Raw genomic sequence first — 19957 nt, forward strand, 5'->3', positions numbered from 1 at the left:
TTAGACATACCAGGTTCATCTGAGTATTGGGACTCTCTATCAACAATTCTATTTCCCAGAATGTTTATCTCCCTTACCTTTCACGGAAGAATCCTTATCATTTGGACCTCAAAATTTTTCTCCTCAAAGAGGTTTTCCCTGATGAGCCAAGCTAAAATTAACCAGTGACGTTTCACCATATCACACTGTGTTTATCACTGCTTTAAAAAATGCATGCATTGTCTGTTTCCTAACTAGATCATAAGATTACAGGAGAGTAGGACACCTCTTTTCATAGTGAACAGTTTCTGTACATACTAGGCACTCAGAATATAATTATTAGATAAATAATTCTCATAATAACTCTATGCAATAGAGTCTATTTCTATGTTTAGAAGAGACCAATGATCTGAATAAAAGTTAAGAATTTACATGTGAGCAACTTGTGGATGGCACAATTCAAAGTCAGGTCTGTTTGTCTGGGTCCCGGGCCGGGATCTCTTGTGTTCACATATGTTGATTCTGTACTATCATTTGTGTTACTTGAGGTGAATCACCAGACAGAAGAAAATATTTTCTAATTTTCTACAATTATTTTTTGCTCTGAATAAAATCATATGTAGAATGTCATTAAGTCATTCATTTCATGTGCACAAGATATAATATTATAAAATCAGCTAGAGGAAGTACCGAGGTCCTGACAAACATGTATTTTAATAACTGGTTCTGGTAGCATATGCTGAGGTATACCCATGTATGTATCTACAGTAGCAAAGAGTGAGCTTCTAAATATTGACCATCTTAAAATCTCAGGCAACTCATTGCTATAACAGGAAAAGCTTTACTCCACTTGTGCCCAGAGGGGAATTAATCCTGAAGCCTGTGTTACATAGTGCTGGTCCCTAACACCTTAAAATCTGATGTATTATGCTACTCAGAGAGTGGGATGTTTATTATTATTACATCCTCTACTATACAGGTTTTACAAGATCTATCTGTAAAGAAAAATTGTGGAATTCACAAAACATCTCCACGAAAGTTACAATTAAAAATTAGTAGGATTTATGTTATCCAGGATTATTTGTAATGTTCATACTCTGTAGTCAAATTTCATGTCTCTTAATAAAATTAAATTCACCCTGATAAGAGAACATAAGAAGCAAGGCATAAAAACCGAAAGTAGCCTTGATAAGCTATAAATACTCCAGAGTAGCATCAAAGCAAATGTGCTTTCAGAGTACTGTGGCAGGATAAGGACACAGGCAGTGACCCGTCGCAATTAATCACCGTGTCTGCTTAGAAAAAAAGAAGGCCACTGAATAAGAGGGTGAGAGATAATCAGAAAAATGATTTGTAAAGAATCTGACCTGTGGTGGCGCAGTGGATAAAGTGTCAACCTGGAACGTTGAGGTCGCTGGTTTGCAACCCTGCACATATGGGAGTTGATGCTTCTTGCTCCTACCCCACTTTCTCTCTCACTCTCTCCTCTCTAAAATGAATATATATATATATATATATATATATATATATATATATATATATATATATGAATCTAATAGAAATAATTTATGAAATTATAAATATAGATATTTATAAAGAAACTAACTAAATGATAGTCACTTTTTTAAGTGTGTCCTTTTTGTGTATGTGTGGATTCTATATAAAGTCCCAAGCAATTATATAATCAAAAGCATTGGTGTGATATACTAGAAAAATATTTGTCTAAAGGCAAAAATAACGAGTGAGGGCCTTGGCCGGTTGGCTCAGCGGTAGAGCGTCGGCCTGGTGTGCCAGGAACCCGGGCTCGATTCCCAGCCAGGGCGCATAGGAGAAGCGCCCATTTGCTTCTCCACCCCTCCCCCCTCCTTCCTCTCTGTCTCTCTCTTCCCCTCCTGCAGCCAGGGCTCCATTGGAGCGAAGATGGCCCGGGCGCTGGGGATGGCTCCTTGGCCTCTGCCCCAGGCGCTAGAGTGGCTCTGGTCGAGGCAAAGCGAGGCCCCGGAGGGGCAGAGCATCGCCCCCTGGTGGGAAGAGCGTCGCCCCTGGTGGGCGTGACGGGTGGATCCCGGTCTGGCGCATGCGGGAGTCTGACTGTCTCTCCCCCGTTTCCAGCTTCAGGAAAAAATAATAATAATAATAATAATGAGTGAGGCAAATAATTAGATCAGAAGGGGATTAACCATGAAGCTAAGGAAATTTAGGATTCAAAGCCCCTTGCTTACATGAAGCTCTTTCAAGCCTTAATTTCTAGTTTTGTATTACCAATTTTACATTTATTTTTCAATAATAACCCCTCCCCCTCCAATTGTATAAACTTTAAGCCCCATAAAAGTTGAATCTGTCTCTGGTTTGAGTACTGGATTTTTAATAGTGAGAGAGCTAGCTATACTCATTAGTATTAGTGTGACTACCAAGTGGTGAGCGAAAAGTCACAACTCCCTTCTCTCTCCTTAGTTATTATCTATCTACCTATCATCTATCTCTTCTATCTCTGCTCTTTTAGTCCTCTTTCTCAATCTCTCTCATATGCACACTATCTCAATCTCTTACCTTTTAGCTTCTCTTTTTCTTCTCAATCTTTCTCTTTCTGTCTCTCTGCCTCTGTTCCTGTTTCTCTGACTCTCCCCTCTTCCCTGCTCTCTCTGTCTCTCGCTTTCTCTCATATTTGCTAGTACAAACTTATTCTCTTCACCTTGACTGAACTTTAGATAGTAAATTTGGACAATAAAGTTCTTCTTAACTATAGGTCCCTGACCTTTTTGTAAAAATAAAATTTTTTGAGATCATTTACCTTTGAGATCTTGCAATTATAAATTAACGTTTCTGCCTCTTTGAGATGTGAATCTTCTCCCAGACTCTTTGCAAATTTATAATTTAGGAAGGTCTTTCTCAAGGATTTGGTGCTATGTCTTTGAAATGTAATCATTGAGAAAGATAGAGCTCATCTCTCCCAGTCTCTGTGGGAGGGAAGGAGTCTAACCAGCATCAATTAGTAAACACAGATGGCCTAATCACTCTGACCAACCTCCTGCCTAGTGTCTTCCAGTAATTTGCCATTAGCTCACCCCAGGGCTAAAATTCTCTACCTTCTTGATTCAATAAGGTGAGTTCAGTCTCTCTCCCAAATTGCAATGAGAATGAAATAAATTCACCCTTCCCTGTTTGGTTCTGTCCAACGCAAGTTTTCTTTGACAATATACATATACAACCTATTTATATAAAGCATTCATTTCTAGTGCATATTAATGTCTTTCTTTCCTCAGAGCCTTTAATCTTGTCCTTGTATCCTCCAACAATTCTTTACTTTCTTTGTGTGTTCACTTAAATCTTACCTATTTTGACTTTCCTAGCTATAATAATTACCTTTTACCACAATTAGTAATTATTTTATTTGTTATTTGCTTATTGCCTGGTGATTACATTAAACTGTATATACCATAAATCAGAGACCATATTTTAATTGTTCACTGATATTTTATCTTCAGAACCCATCCCAGTGCCTAACATTCTCAATAAATATTTTAACAATTAATTATTGAATGAAAGGCATCAACAGTGTTGGGTTTTTTTTTTTTTTTGTGTGTGTGTGTGTGTGTGTAAATTATAACCTCTGTGATGCACAGATATCAAGAAGGCTCACTGTTCCTTGAAGGTTATGTTCACAAAAGAATTGGTATAATATGCAACTTAGTTGGTAATTGTGGCATGCTGACTGCATGGGTCACTCCTGGGCATATAGATGACATCACTGAGAAAGGCAGTAGGGAAGGTTAGGGACCTTCTTCAACTCTTCACAAACTTATTCTTCTGCCTCCATTTCCCCCCATAGCTCAGTGAGTTTAAGTAGGCAAGAGGGGCCTGACCTGTGGTGGCACAGTGGAAAAGGCGTCAACTTGGAACGCTGAGGTCGCTGGTTCAAAATCTGGTCAAGGCACATAGGGGAGTTAATGCTTTCTGCTCCTCCCCTTCTTCTCTCTCTCTCTCTCTCTCTCTCTCTCTCTCTTTCTCTCTCCTCTTGAAACTGAATAAATAAAATATTAAAAAAAAACTAAAAACAAACAAACAAAAAAAGTAGGCAAGAGGAAATAAGCTCAGGGCATACAAGTCAGGCCTGAGGAAGACACTAACACAAGCAAGAATGTTTTGTACAAGAGCATTTTGTGAGTTAAAGTGAAAATTTTTGTCTCATTTTATCTTCTTCTAAGTATAATTTAACACTATGCTTCTTTAAGAGAAGTCCCCGAGTATAGAGGACTCTTTGCCCCAGAGTTTAATAACAGGCTATAATTCATTTTACAGTTAAACAGGCAAGTTTTCTTCCAGGATTTTATGGTGTGTTTTTTTTAAATAACATAAATAGGCTGTCTTTCTCATGTTATCCTGTGTTAAGTCTACACTGATATCATACAGGTTTGGGCTTTGTATTGCAATAAAATGGTTAATTTTTGTTTTATCTGACAATATGCACTGGTAGCTGTCTTTGCAAAACCATGATGATAATGCAAAAGTTACTCACGAATAGTAAGAGTTATGTCAATGTAAAATATATACTCTCAGCAGCCAGGGTCCCAGATATTCCTTTCAAATGTTCTTCTCTGTAAACATGTCCATCTAAAGGCATTTGGCAGGAGAACAACAGTCAATGTGGAGCAAGGGCAATCACGATGGGAGATCTTGAAGAAAGAGGAAGAATATGTAACGGATCCAGTAAAAACCACCGAGAAAAGACTATAGTTCATAGGTTGTGTAATAGTAACAAGACAATAGTTCTCAGGTAAACAGGAGGGAAGTATGAAGAAAGCAGTTACTTGCCTTTTTATGGGTAAAGAATGGATATTAACGATAAAGTATTAGAAAGAAAAAGGCTGTCCATGATATTACTTATGGCAATCATATGGAAAAGTCCAATGTGTTCTGATAACTAGCTCAGAATTATTTGTAAAGCAACGACAAAACTAAACAAATAGCAAAGGAAATACATGAGATAATTCCACAACATAGGTCTCAGATCCTGGTGGAACATGAGATTTTTATACCGAGATGACTATAGTTTGAGAACCATGGAAGACAGGAGGCATTTTTAAAGAGATTAGAAAAGGACAAAAGCAATTTTTGGAAATAAAAAATATAAAAAAAAAAGCTTAGTGGAAGCAATAATTTAAAATGCTAACCTTAATTTCAGTCTTGGAAATGGCATGAAAATAACTAATTAGGAGCCTAAGGCACTAAACACAACATGAGGAAAAATCATATTATGCCAGATCACTTATTTGTTTTTAATTTTCTTCATTAAGGAAGTAATGCAATATATATAAAAATACTGTATATGATCATCCGAACTCAAATAAATATTTAGTCCTGCCTTGTTGGCTCAGCAGTAGAGCATCAGATGGGCATATGGAAGTCCTGTATTTGATTCCCAGAAGGGCACACAGAAGAAGCAATCATCTGCTTCTCCACTTCTCACCCCCCATCTCTCTTTCCCTCTCTCTTCCCTTCCCTCAGCAATGTCTTGAATGGTTGGAGCAAAGTTGGTTCCAATCGCTGAGGATGGTTACATGGCCTTGCCTCAGGCACTAAAATAGCTTAGTTGCCAAGCAACCGAGCAGCAGCTCAGATAGGCAGAGCATCGCCCGGTAGGGGCTTGTTGGATGGATCCCAGTTGGTACACATGCAGGAGTCTGTCTCTGCTTCCCCGCTTCTCTCTTAACAAAAAAATAAGTTAAGAATATTTTAGTACCAGAAAGTGATCATGTGAGTGATAAGTAGGTCACAGTCAAAGGTCTAAATGATTTGTTTTTCAACCACAAAAAAGGTGAGCAATGTCCCACTGAGATGAACACTAATACCATTTGACAAAACTGTATCTAAGGAGAATCCTGTATTTTGTTGATGTAGGTAGCCTGATTTGAATCAGTGAGTGAGCTCTAATAGAATAAAATTAATAGCTTTGACTAAAACTTCTCAGGCTCTCATTTCCATCCATGTATTAGGCTTTATTCCTTACAAAGTCACTCACAAAATATTTATTTGGTGTCTCACACATGCCAATGAACATTGCTAAGTGAAAGAAGCCAGTCTGAAAAGGCTGCCTACTGTGTGAGTCCAAGCATATGACATGCTGGAAAGGGCAAAACTATGGAACAGTGAGAAGATCAGTGTTGTCAGGGATGGGGGGCGGGGCAGGGAGGGATGAACAGGCAGAAAATGAAGGCTTTTTAGGACAGTGAAACTACCCTTATGATATGATAATGGTGGATACCTGTCATTACACATTTGTCCAAATACAGAAAATGTACAACACTAAGAGTAAATCCTAAACTATTAACTTTGAATGATTATGACATGTCAATATAGACTGTAATAACAGCAACTATAACAAATGTACCCCTCGGTGGGGATGCTAATGATGGGGAGGTTATGCATGTACGAAAGGAAGGGGTTTATAAGAAATGTCTGTATCTTCCCCTCAATTTTGCTGTGAACTTAAAACTAAAAATTAAAGCCTTTAAAAGCACTAACCAATACATTTTGGAAAGAGACATCAAATATTACATTAAAAAAGTAATGAACCAAGGAGAACATCTTTGCTTTGTGAATGAGGAAACAGAGATTTAGGTCCTAAAGACCTGTCCTTTTCTAATCTCTCTAAAAATGCCTCCTGTCTTCCATGGTTATCTGGCCAGTGGGTTGCTACCTGGCCAAGGTTATAAATTCTAGTTCAAGCCACAACAATGAACTTCCTCTTCTAACTGGTCTGAGCTTCACATCTGGGGTCCACTGGAGGTAAAAACAGAGCACATTTTCAATGGTGGATGAACACATTCTTCTAAGGGCACTTTTCAAATTGTCCTACTGCAATGCAACAGGGCAACAGGTTGGCCCTGGTAAAATGGGATAAAAATTAAGTATTGCAAGGAAAAGGAATGGGGAAAGGTTTTAGTAATAGCCAACCTCAATATAGAGATGTGTTCTCATAAATATATGAGTAGCTTCTGCCATCCAAAAAGAATAAAACAAAAGGAAATGGATATATTTTAATTAAAGCAAGAGTCTTATTTCCTCATAAGAAAGTGGATCATGCCTGGAGTAAAATATAAGTCCTTAAATAGGCTTATTAGGGAAACCTGTAAAACTTTGGCCCAAGAAAGGTCCCTGGGGCGTAAATTGTGAAAGCACATATCGGCCCAGGGGCAAGGGCCGCCTCAATGACCTCTTGAGTTGTTTTCTGGTTCTGTAATCTGATGATCAAATATCATCAAGGAGAAAATAAGGATGAGGTAAATGTCCTCGCCTCTAAAGTTTGAAGCCAACAGAGGAACGACAATGTTATGATTCAGAGGTATTTATGTTTAAATTGTGCAGTGTTCCTGAGCGGAATCCAGCTGGCCTCTTCAGAATCAGCCAGTGGGAAGCAGAGGCCCATCTCCGGGAATCATCACAATATGAGCTTTCTCACAAGTCATGAGTCACAGAAAAATGAGAGCAATTGACTTAGGCAAATATTGTGCCCATGTCTTTGTGTTTTAAAAATTGAAAGCAGATACTTATATTTTGCAGCACATGTGATTAAACAGGAAGAACCTTTGATTCGATAGAAAATAACTGCAGTTGCAAAGCTACTTTAAAAGAATGAATCCTTCAGGGTAAGGGTAATGTAGGTCAATCAGCAATTCTACAAGGACACACCAGAGACTTTTAAAGGGCAGCTTTGTGTACAGTTAATCTAGGTGCAAGGCTAAGGTACACTCAAATGTCAGATATTGAGACATTTAAGATAGAGGCCTGGCAAAGACCAGCCATAATAGTAACTAAGTAACTTGATGGTACTTTTAAAGGAAAAGACCTTCTTTTCCCTCCCAATCCAATGATAATCCACTTTTGGTTTTCAAAGTACATCAAGTGAAAACTATACACTGCTATTTAAGAAATTAAACTAAATTGAAAATCAGCAAATTTTCAAGTGTTCATATTAAGGCTATGATGTACTCTGAGGATATTGTTACTGAACTCTCAAAATGTAACCATGTCAGGGCCTTGCTACAGCCTTTGCTTTATGCATACACAGTTCTTTGGAACCACCACAAATACTACATTAGACATTCTGAAAGGGTCTCTTCCTCACTCCAAATTATTTAAAAAGTGTACACGAGCAGACATCCTCTCAGTGCATTAAACCTATCATTATATCTATTTGAAAAGAGCAAAGGAAATGAAAATATTGCTTACAAATGACCTTATTATATAATTTTGTCAGCTCACTGTTTCAGAAAAGAAAGGGAACCATAATATTAGAGCACAGAAACATTACCAAAATTATCAAGATTTTATCTAATGCTGATTTATATTTCAGATTTGAAGACATGATTATAGGCTTTTCCTTGCGCTGTAGGTTTTGTTTTTTTGCAAAAGCAGGGATTAATTCTGCCCTGAAGCCCTGTCAGACCAGTTGTTCTGGAAAGCAACTGTTGTGGACATATGTATACATTAAGCACTCCAAGAAATGTAATAGAGTATAAGAAAGAGGATAACCTGAACACTTTCAATCTTTTTAGGAAATTAAGATACACAAGTGAAAATAAAAAGTAGTATAGGTAAACATCTATTTTTATAACCTATATTCTATTTATTTATTTATAACCTGTATTATTTAGATAATTAACAACTAAAAACACAATGAAGTCAATACTATTGAACCAATTAAAATGTACATTTTTTAATTGGATAGTACTTAAGGAGTATAACTGGCAAAATGTCTATAAGTAATGAAAATAGTGTAAGTTTATTTAACTAAAATTAAATATTTAAACTCTATGCCTGTTTTCTTATCTAGGAAGTGGGCTAAAAATGATATCTATCACACAGAGCTTTTGTGAAGATTAATGAGTTACTAGTTATAAGGCACTTACTTATAAGCAATGTCTGGTATATGGTATATTTTAAATAAGCATTTTCCTTAGAGAATGTGTTTCTGGTGGTGTAGGGAGGTCCAGTGGTTGGATGAGAACTGTCTGTGGAGCTTTTTTTTTTTTTTTAATTCAGTGACAGGAAAGTAGGTAGGGACAAATTTCAGCTTGTGCCCCATCCAGGATCTGGGGTTTTGCTCTGTTGTTCAGCAATCAAACTCTTCTTAGTGCCTGAGTCAGAGGTCATGGAGAGATCCTCAGCATCTGGGGCCAACTTGTTCCAATTGAGCCATGGCTGTAGGAGGGGAAGAGAGAGAGAGAGAGAGAGAGAGACAGAGACAGAGAGAGAGAGAGAAGTGAGAGGGGGAGGAGTGCAGAAGCAGATGGGTGCTTCTCCTGTGTCCCCTGACCAGGAATCAAACCCTGGACAGCCACATGCTGGGCTGATGCTCTACCACTGAGCCTATGGGCCAGGGCCTGCCTGCAAAGTCTTATGTCTGGCTGTCTGAAAGTATGAATATTTGGTGAACCTCAAAGGGAATGGATTAATGTGCTTTGAAGAGCTGGACTTGCTCTTCCTATGCCCAGCATGGGCACTGGGGCACCAGGGCTTGAACCTGAAAGGATCCTGAACATTCAGACAGTGAGTATTGTGACCGTGTCCAGAGAGCTACAAAAGAAGCACCTCTTTTAGGCTTTGACACTATTTAAAACACCAGAATTCAGGCACAAAAACAGAGCAGGGGTGGATTCTTTATCAGTGAGATGAATACCAGGAGTAGAAGTTAGTTTAGTGATAACAAAGACATTTGGTATTTCTCGTTTATCTATGTTGGTAGAATGATTTTATTACCAGTGTAATCATTATTATTTTTATTATCTGCTCTTTCTCTAGCTTGTCACTAACTCTGATCTGCATTCTTCTAGGACTTCTGAGGCAGAGAACTTAGACTGAGGTCTAGGAGGCAGAGCTGTGACACATTTCAGCATGTGCCAAATGACAGATTGATACATTATGAAAGGCAATACTAAGTTCCCTACATATCTGTGCTAAGGGAGTGCTTTCTTTCCTACATCTTCTCATCAAAGAAAAAATAAACATAGAGAGGAGAGCACAATATACCCCAGGGATCCGGACTGTAGCCCTAAGGCACTTAATTCAAGCAAGACATTTCTTTTCTAATAATTTGTTATGTGTCAAATACATATGTGAATTTCACATTCCATTACACAGAACACTCATGCTTGCTTAATGTGAAAATAAAGTCTTTTGCATGTTGGGCTACCTCAGATTTTCAAGTAGAGCTGATATTCCAGGAAGGTGGGCTTATGCTCTGGATCTGTGTACTGCTTAGTGCCTGTCTGCAGGGATACCTTCATTGTAATCTCACCTCAGTTTGAAAAACATGTTCTTTTTTCCCCTTCAATAATATTCCTTATTGCTTCCTTAGATTATAGAAACAATGCATGCTGAAGATTAACAAGCTGAAAGATATAAAGGAGCACCTAACAAAAGAACTCAAAGGAAAAGTCAAAGTTGGTGATCTCCATGTTCTAGGGAAAAGTCACAGTTGTTACTTCTGGATGCAATTAATTTTTTAAATGTCTTTGTAGATAACTCTAAGAAATTTGCTTATATTTACAGATTTCTATAACCTGTACTGTAACCAGTAATCAGGGCTGTTCTGTCACTACAAAGGAAATCTTTCACACTGCCCCTTTAGAATCATCCTTCCTCCCTTTCCACATTACCTTGGCAACCCTGTAGGTGACCCCTAGCTCTATAGATGTGTCATTTCAAGGATCCTACAATAAAAAACTTTTATGATTTTGGCTTTTTTCCCCCTCAGTATGGTCCATCTAACTTGTTGGAAGAATAAAACGTTTGTTCCTTTTCATTGCTGAGCATAATTGATTGGCATGCATGTACCGCAGTCTAACTGTCCACTGACGGGCATTTGAGTTGTTTCAATTTCTGGCCATTAAAACTAATATGAACATTTATGTATAGGTTTCTATGTTAACATTAATTTCCCTCTGTATAAAATAAACACTTAGGAGTTCATTACTGGGTATGGTAATTATACATATATTCACTTTCTTTTTAAAGAAACTATCAAACTGAGGGGTTATAGCATTTTACACAACTCAAAATCATTGTGAAGATACATGTCCATATCCTTGACACATTCGATATTATCTTGTAGCTGCCCCAGCAGAAGTGAAATGATATCCCATTTCAATTTTAAATTGTGTTTTTCTAATGGCTAAAGATTTTGAATATATTTTCATGTCCTTATTTGTCATTCATACTATTCATTAGATATTTAGTAAAAAGATCTAAGTCTTTTTACCACTTTACAGTTGGGTTGTTTTATTTATTTATTTATTTATTTATTTATTTATTTATTTATTTTTCCAAAGTTAGAAGCAGGGCGGCAGACAGACTCCTGCATGCGCCCAACCGGAATTCACCAGGCATGCCCACCAGGGGGCGATGATCTGCCCATCTAGGGTGCTGCTCCATTTTGGCAGGAGCCATTCTAGTGCCTGAGGTGGAGACCATGGAGCTGTCCTCAGTGCCCTGGGCCAACTTTGCTCCAATGGAGCCTCGGCTGCAGGAGGGGAAGAGAGAGATAGAGAGTAAGGGTGGAGAAGCAGATGGTTGCTTCTCCTGTGTGTCCTGACCAGGAATCGAACCCGGGACTTCCACATGCTGGGCTGACACTCTACCACTGAACCAACCAGCCAGGGCTGGGTTATTTGTTTTCTTATTGTTGAAGTAAGAGAAGTCCTTAGATATTATTCATAATATTCAACTGATTTATGTCATAAAGATTTTCTTTACTTTCTCTTCTAAAAGTTTCATAGTTTATATTTTACATTGAAATCTATAATCTATTTTTGAGCTAATATTTTGTTATAACATTAGTTTTATGTTGAGTTTCATTTCTTTGGGTTACAGGTATCCAACTGTCCCAGCACCATTTGTCAAGAAAACTCTCCTTTATTGAACTGCCTTTGCACTTTTGTCAAAATTCAGTTGAAAATATTTATATGCATGTATTTCTAGGTTAAAAAATAAGATTGTGATAAACCTAATCCTTACCAGTGCAAATTGTGTCTATAAAACCTTATTTTTGTATAGCAATAGATTTAAAATATTTTGCTATTTAATATGTTTTTTTTTTTTTTGTATTTTTCTGAAGCTGGAAACCGGGAGGCAGTCAGACAGACTCCAGCATGATCCCGACCGGGATCCACCCGGCACGCCCACCAGGGGGCGATGTTCTGCCCATCCCGGGCGTTACTCTATGGGACCAGAGCCACTCTAGCGCCTGGGGCAGAGGCCAAGGAGCCATCCCCAGCGCCCGGCCTATCTTTTGCTCCAATGGAGCCTCGGTTGTGGGAGAGGAAGAGAGAGACAGAGAGGAAGGAGAGGGGGAGGGGTGGAGAAGCAGATGGGTGCCTCTCCTGTGTGCCCTGGCCGGGAATCGAACCCGGGACTTCTGCACGCCAGGCCAACGCTCCACCACTGAGCCAACCGGCCAGGGCCTAATATGCTTTTTAAAATAAGAAAATTGTATATTTAAAAATATCAGAAAAACCAATTTGGGGCTGACCATATAAACCATAGAAAGATTTGTATCAGTAACTCTTTAGGTAACCTGCTATTGTAATATAATAAAATATGATCCAGTTTATTAAAAAGTTATCTGTGCTTTTTTGTATTTTACAAATTTTCTACAATGTTCCTATATTAACATTGTAAATGAGAAAGAATCAATACTTAAAAATAAATGCCAGGATTTAACTGGAAAAATGACCTTCTATATTAAAATAAAAATTTAAGCTTAAAAATAAAATAACGCAACAACATTTTAAATTCTATTACATTAGTAGGGTCCAGGCTTCATTTTTTATTCATAATCTCTCCCTCTCTCTCTCTTTCTCTCAAATTCTACTGAACATCAACCATAATCAAAGCATTTTCCTGGGCTTTGTGAGGCAAAGATGCAAAAGGTTTAATAGTTCTAAGAGGCTGTAAACTAAAAAGTTTTTTCACCCTAAGTTCAGAATAATATTTTTTCTAATTTTTAATGGATGAAAACAAGTATTTAAAAGTACATTGGATGGAAAGCATGCAGGTGTCCCCAAACTACAGCCTGCGGGCCGCAATGCGGCCCCCTGAGGCCATTTATCCAGCCCCCACTGCACTTCCGGAAGGGGCACCTCTTTCATTGGTGGTCAGTGAGAGGACCACTGTATTTGGCAGCCCTCCAATGGTCTGAGGGACAGTGAACTGGCCCCCTGTGTAAAAAGTTTGGAGACCCCTGGCTGAACGTGGTTATTAAAGGATCATTTTCTTTTAATTTATTTATTAAATTTAATGCAGTGACATTGATAAATCAGGGTACATATGTTGAGAGAAAACATCTCTAGATTATTTTGACATTTGATTGTGCTGTATACCCCTCCCCCAAAGTTAAATTGTCCTCTGTCACCTTCTATCTGGTTTTCTTTGTTCCCCTCCCCTCCCCCACCCCTCTCTCCTTCTTCACCCCATCCCCCCTCCCCCCACCCTCCACCCCTGTTGCCATCACATTCTTGTTCATGTCTCTGAGTCTCATTTTTATGTCCCTTCTATGTATGGATTCATATAGTTCTTAGTTTTTTTTTCTGATTTACTTATTTCACTCTGTATAATGTTATCAAGGTCCATCCATGTTATTGTAAATGATCCGATGTCATCATTTCTTATGGCTGAGTAGTATTCCATAGTATATATTTACCAAAGCTTTTTAATCCACTCATCCTCTGACGGACACTTGGGCTGTTTCCAGATCTTCGCTATTGTGAACAATGCTGCCACAAAGGATCATTTTTTAAAAAGTAAAGTTCAACAACCATTTATTATATTTTCTGTTCAGCCTCTCTTTATAACTCTTTTTTTTTCTTTTTACAGAAACACAGAGAGAGTCAGAGAGAGGGATAGACAGGGACAGACAGACAGAAACGGAGAGAGATGAGAAGCATCAATCATCAGTTTTTCGTTGCTATACCATAGTTGTTCATTGATTGCTTTCTCATATGTGCCTTGACCATGGGCCTTCAGCAGACCAAGTAACCCCTTGCTCGAGCCAGCAACTTTGGGTCCAAGCTGGTGAGCTTTGCTCAAACCAGATGAAGCTGTGCTTAAACTGGCAACCTCAGGGTCTCAAACCTGGGTCCTCCGCATCCCAGTCTGATGCTCTATCCACTGCGCCACCACCTGGTCAGCCTCTTTATAACTCTTAAATGTCTGACTATCCAGTTTGTTAGTGATTATAATATCTACCTTCCATGAAAAAGCAAAAGCATGTTAATTGGATTAATATTGATTCATAATGTTTATTTTAATTAAATGTATTGGGGTGACATTAGTTAATAGGATTATATAGGTTTCAAATGTGCAATTATATGATACATTACTGCATATTGTTTTGTGTGCCCACCACCCAAAGTCAAATCTTCTTTCATCACCTTTACCTTTTCTGACTCCTCTGATTTCCTTCCTTCTGGAAAACATCATAGTGCTTTTTGTATCTATAAGATTTTATTTGTTTGCTTTTAGTGGTTTTTTGTTGTTGTTGTTGCTTTTAGTTCTATATCCTACATCTGAGTGAAATTATATGGTTCTTGAGGTTTTTCTCTCTGACTTATTCCACTTAGTATGATATTCTCAAGATCAGTATGAAGGCTCCTCAACAAGTTAAGAATAGAGTTATCATATGATCCAGAAACTCCTCTTCTGGGCATCTACCTGAAAAAATTAAAAGCACTTTTTTATAAAGATATATGTACCCCTTTCTTTATTGTGGCATTGTCCACCATGACCAAGACTTGAAAACAACCAAAGTGTTCTTCACTAGGTGACTGGGTAAAGAAGATGTGGTGCATATATACAGTGGAATACTGCTCAGACATATAAAATGATAAAATACTACCTTAACTTTTAATTGTTGACTATTCTAACACAGAAACATTTTTTCATCTACTATATTTCCATCATATATTATTAATTCTCATGGCTTTAATTTGGATAGCCCCTTCCACCCCTACACACACACATATGTGCGTGCGCGCACACACACACACACACACACACACACACACACACACACAAAAAAAAACAAAAAAGATTAAAGTGATGCCAAACAGGAATAAACTGGTATCTCCCAAGTCTTGGAATATCACTAAAAGCACACTCTATGAGCATGAAACTCCTTTTTTTTTTTTTTTTTTTTTTTTTTACTTTTCTGAAGCTGGAAACGGGGAGGCAGTCAGACAGACTCCCGCATGCTCCTGACCGGGATCCACCCGGCACGCCCACCAGGGGGCGATGCTCTGCCCCTCCCGGGGCTTCGCTCTGTCGCGACCAGAGCCACTCTAGTGCCTGGGGCAGAGGCCAAGGAGCCATCCCCAGCGCCCGGGCCATCTTTTGCTCCAATGGATCTTTGGCTGCGGGAGGGGAAGAGAGAGACAGAGAGGAAGGAGAGGGGGAGGGGTGGAGAAGCAGATGGGTGCCTCTCCTGTGTGCCCTGGCCAGGAATCTAACCTGAGACTTCTGCATGCTAGACCGACGCTCTACCACTGAGCCAACCGGCCAGGGCCGAAACTCCTTTCAAATTCTTTGTTTTTTACTAAAATCTAATGAAATTCTCTTTACTCACCAGACATAACAAAATGTCACTCTATGACTTTGTGCTAACTGTGCTAACCCCTTTTTGGAATAGACAAGCTATACATTATCAATACATTTTACAAATAAAATTAATGGATTCTAACCTCAGTGGAACTAGTATTAATGACAAACCATGACTGATGTAACTACCCATAATATTCACATTGTTGCGTTATACTTCATCTGTGCTGTTTTTATTTTTAACCTCCACAAAACTATTTATGGTAGGTAGTACAAAAATTGGAAATCAAGGCTCAGTTTCTACATCTGAAAAATGGGATATTAGTAGAATTTACTTGATAGATATTAAGAGATTAAATGATAATGTGCATGTGAAGTGCTTATTCGAATGACTGGCAGAACAGTCAGCCCTCAGTAAGCATTCATGGCCTCATAAGCCCTGTAGTGCTGTGGCTCTAGACATTTTTGTGTATGAAACACATTTTGATGTCAACACATTTTTTAAACTTCATGTTATTGAGACCCATTAAATAGTAATGTTAGTGTCTACTAACTGAGAAAATATTTAAATATATGAAGTGCTAAATCTAATGATGCTTTAAAATGAATTTGTATTTTAATAATTATAATAAGGTCAGCATGCATGTAAATAATACTTACTGTTTTCAGGCAATGGTTGCTACATTGTGGGAATCTAGTACAAGAACTTCACCTCCCTGTTCTTCAGAGGTCGGAAGATGTTCACCGAGGTGAAAGGTACTATCAACTTCATTGATTGGATTACTATACTCGTACTTTATCCTCTGTCACTGGTGCCTGCTTAGTCACAGGTGACTAGAGGCTCTCTCTTGCCTCAAAAAGTCTCCCAAAGCTTGGCTTCTTACCCTTGGTCAGTCCCTTTCTAACTATATTCTGTTTTTAAAAGATCTGGTCTGTATCTGCAATTCAGTGCAACAGGAAAATACTACAGACACACTATTGATTCACCACTAGACAGAATTCTATCAAGGAGCAGAAATTCTGTTATCAGGTAGATCTAAGGTTGAATCTGACACTCTCTCTGTGACTGCGGGGAAGCTTTGTAATTTATCTCCATCTCAGTTTCCTCACAGATATCAGGTGGATAATTCCTAACTCACAGGATTAGTGTGAGGATTAAACAAGATAAATTATACAGAGCTCTCAAACACAATGTCTGGTGCATAATAAGCCCTCAATAGCTGGTTTTATACTTGTTAAAACAGGATATAACTTCACAGGGCATACTCTTCACAAAATGTACACTACTTGAAGCACATCAGACACTTTCTGAATGGAGGATAAAGTATTTATAAATACACAAAAACTGATTTAAAGTCAAAATAGTGTTATTCTAGCATACATCACATTGAAAGAAATAGAACAAAGGTTATTTTGAAATTCTATTGAGAGGAAAGAGAAAATCTATGAGTGAGAGGCATCTTTTATTTCCATATTCTTGACAAACTTTTTGAACATGTGTGACCTAGTAAAAGCCTCCCCTTTGGTGGTTTACTTAAACTCAAATAGTGAATGTAACTGAGAAGAGTTTGGCTTATTTTTAAGTAGTTCAATACAATTCAAGGTAAAGGAAAATATTCCATTTAACAACTCATCTTCAGAGCACTGATGCTCATTATAGAAAATATGCAATATACTGAGAACTTTTAATGTAAAAATTTGTTATTAGGCCACTCAGCAAAGTAACAGATGAAGTAATCACTAGGATATTTTAGTAACAGAATCATTCCTTTGTGCCATTATTTTCCTAGGAAACCTAGCAATAAGTTTAAGAGCACAACACAGCCTTTCCCATTCTTTTTAAAGAACAAATATAATGCATAGTAATAAAACAACCTAATGAGTCTCTAAAGAAAAATACACCATGAATCATGAAACAAAAAGCTAAGGAAAGTAAAGACTACTTTCTAAGTATATACTGTTATCTAGATTGTGTAAGGAACAAAGAAAGCTCACCTAAAGTAGAACAAGAAAGTTTTTAGCCAAGATAAATCTTTCCTTAACCAATACAGTAGCTATGCCTAGGCCATTTTAAAATCCATCTCCATCACACACAGAGAAGCTAAAATTTGTAACTTTATTTTTTAAAAATATGATGACAACACAGATAACTAGAAAAGGTGTTTTGGCAATCTAATAAAGGACTGAGGATAGAGACTTACTTCTATCTCATATGTTACCCGTTATTTTAGTCATACATTACTGCTATATATGTTAGTAATCATTTCAGTCATATGTTATTGCTATATTTTGCTATTCAGACTCACTTAAATCAACTCTTTATTGTTGCAATAATATTGTTTTTTGAAATACATCTCTGTGACAGTGACTTTCAAAACAGAGTACAGAACAAACATCAGCCAAGAAAAGACACTCTTCATAGTGATAAAGATCCAATTCTCCATGGAAAGCAGCTAATAAACCAATTGGAGAAAACACAACAAAAAAGTATGCTGGAAATACATATATTTAGAAAAGATGTGACTTGTATACAGTATTTGCCATTTTCTGAAGATAATATTCAGTACCCAAAAGGATGGTAATTATGAGGTGTATCATGCTTTATACTTTATGAAACCATTTTCAAAATTAAACCATCTTCATGCATTGTATGAATCATATTGTGTATGTTGCTTTCCATGATTTTCATACAGTAGATAAATATCTGGACTGGCTTCCTACCTACAAATCTTTAACTTTTTCCACTCTACCATGAAGGTCACTTGAATAGGTTAAATGTAGTGTTTTATGACTGTAAATAGAACTTGCCCATATTCCTACAATTGAATAACATGTTTAAGTCTTTGTCAACCTCAGATCATCTCTGTGACTAATTATTAATTAGTAATTATTTTTCTTCCTTATAGGGTAGTGTTAGGGTGAATATTAAACATGTTGCCTGGAGGTGAAGGCATCATTTACAACATAGTTCCAACACAAAAAAAGAAGAAATGTTTCCGAAATGAATAGTCAGAAAAAGTTCTACTTTTTCTGAGATCCTGTATGTTAATGCTATTATCTCTGAAAAACAATGATTATATAAAAGACTAGTCTCCCAGTTCTCTAGTTCAAGGATGTGCAAGGCATAATCTGCAACATCTATGGCTTTCCACGTGGCTTGTCTGTCTGTGCTTCCTTTTGTCAGTCTTATTTAACCTTGTCTTCTCATTTATATTCTTATTTCTTAATATATGTCTTTTCTCTTTTACTGTGTGTATTCCCATTATCTAATGGGTATTTCTACTATAAGGTGTCTCATAGCCTACGTGTGTGTGTGTGTGTGTGTGTGTGTGTAGTATGTATATATCCTAGATATATAGTCCAGTAAACACAAAAACTGCATTTCTATATGCTATTCCTAACCTTTCACACTCTCACCAACCAGAGATGTACATATCTAGTCTCAGCAATGCAGTAGTGACAGAACAATTGTTTGTGCCAGAATCCAAAACCTGCTTTCAGGTCTCTTGGCTGCTTTTTAGCTTTAGGCCTTCGGTGAAATTCCTTCCTCTCTCTCTGCTTGACTTTTTTCTCATGTAAAATGTTAGATTTCAATTCAATTATATGAAAGAGATTTTTTCATCAGAAAATAACCTCAGGTAAGCACTATATACAAGGGGGAAAAAACTGTCACTAATCAAAGCATATTCTAGAAGACACAGTGTCAATAAAAGACTCACAAATGTATTTTAAATATAACTTAATATTGTTCACAAATGACCAGGCATGGTTAATGCATACTCTTTCTTTTCTTTTAGTAAAAAGGGAAAACCATAAAGAAGATCCTCAGTGAGTGAGCATTTTCTCCTTATTTAAACAAAACAAAACAAAACAACCATCATCCAAACGCAGATAAAACTGGTCCTGTTGCTCCTGGTGATCATCCTTCATTTGTTTCAGGTGAGTGGTTTTATCAGGAGACATTTGATGGCAGAAAAAGGCTTCTTCTGCTGGGTAAATGGTGAATTACAAAGGAGTGCAAAATGAATGTAAAGATCTGCTCTAATCATAACAAAGAATTTCTATATGATCATTGTATATGGCAATCACTTGCAATTGGTTTATTCTACAATCCTATAGCTAGCTTAGGAAATAGAAAAACAGGAGGTCAAACAGATAAGTATTTCATGTTTGAAAATCCAAAATACCATTCAAGGAAGTTGATGATAGGCCATGTAATAAAGGTTTGTAATGCAACCATGACAGATCAAAATTACATTTTAGTTGTAGTCTATAGATAAATTGCCATAACAGCAAATGGTATTGACAGAAAACACACACATACAACTCTCCACGATAACAGGCAAAAAACATGTACATCTCTTTCACATCTTTGACTGCAGAGTTT

The 19957-nt window shown here is 37.4% G+C and overlaps 1 protein-coding gene across 3 annotated transcripts in view; it reads right to left on the minus strand.

Annotated features, from left to right (window-relative positions):
- The window catches only part of LINGO2 (leucine rich repeat and Ig domain containing 2), an 828878-nt gene that overhangs the window by 421481 nt on the left and 387440 nt on the right, over window positions 1-19957 (minus strand). The window contains exon 1 of one of the 3 annotated variants that reach the window (XM_066368305.1): window positions 8889-8940. The exons of the other annotated variants lie outside the window; for them this stretch is intronic. The gene's annotated coding sequence lies outside the window, so the exon portion shown is untranslated. Of the gene's footprint in view, window positions 1-8888; window positions 8941-19957 lie in introns of those variants that run through there. 3 annotated transcript variants of the gene reach the window in all.

Source organism: Saccopteryx leptura, chromosome 2 (genome assembly GCF_036850995.1).
Source record: "Saccopteryx leptura isolate mSacLep1 chromosome 2, mSacLep1_pri_phased_curated, whole genome shotgun sequence".
NCBI lineage: Eukaryota > Metazoa > Chordata > Mammalia > Chiroptera > Emballonuridae > Saccopteryx > Saccopteryx leptura.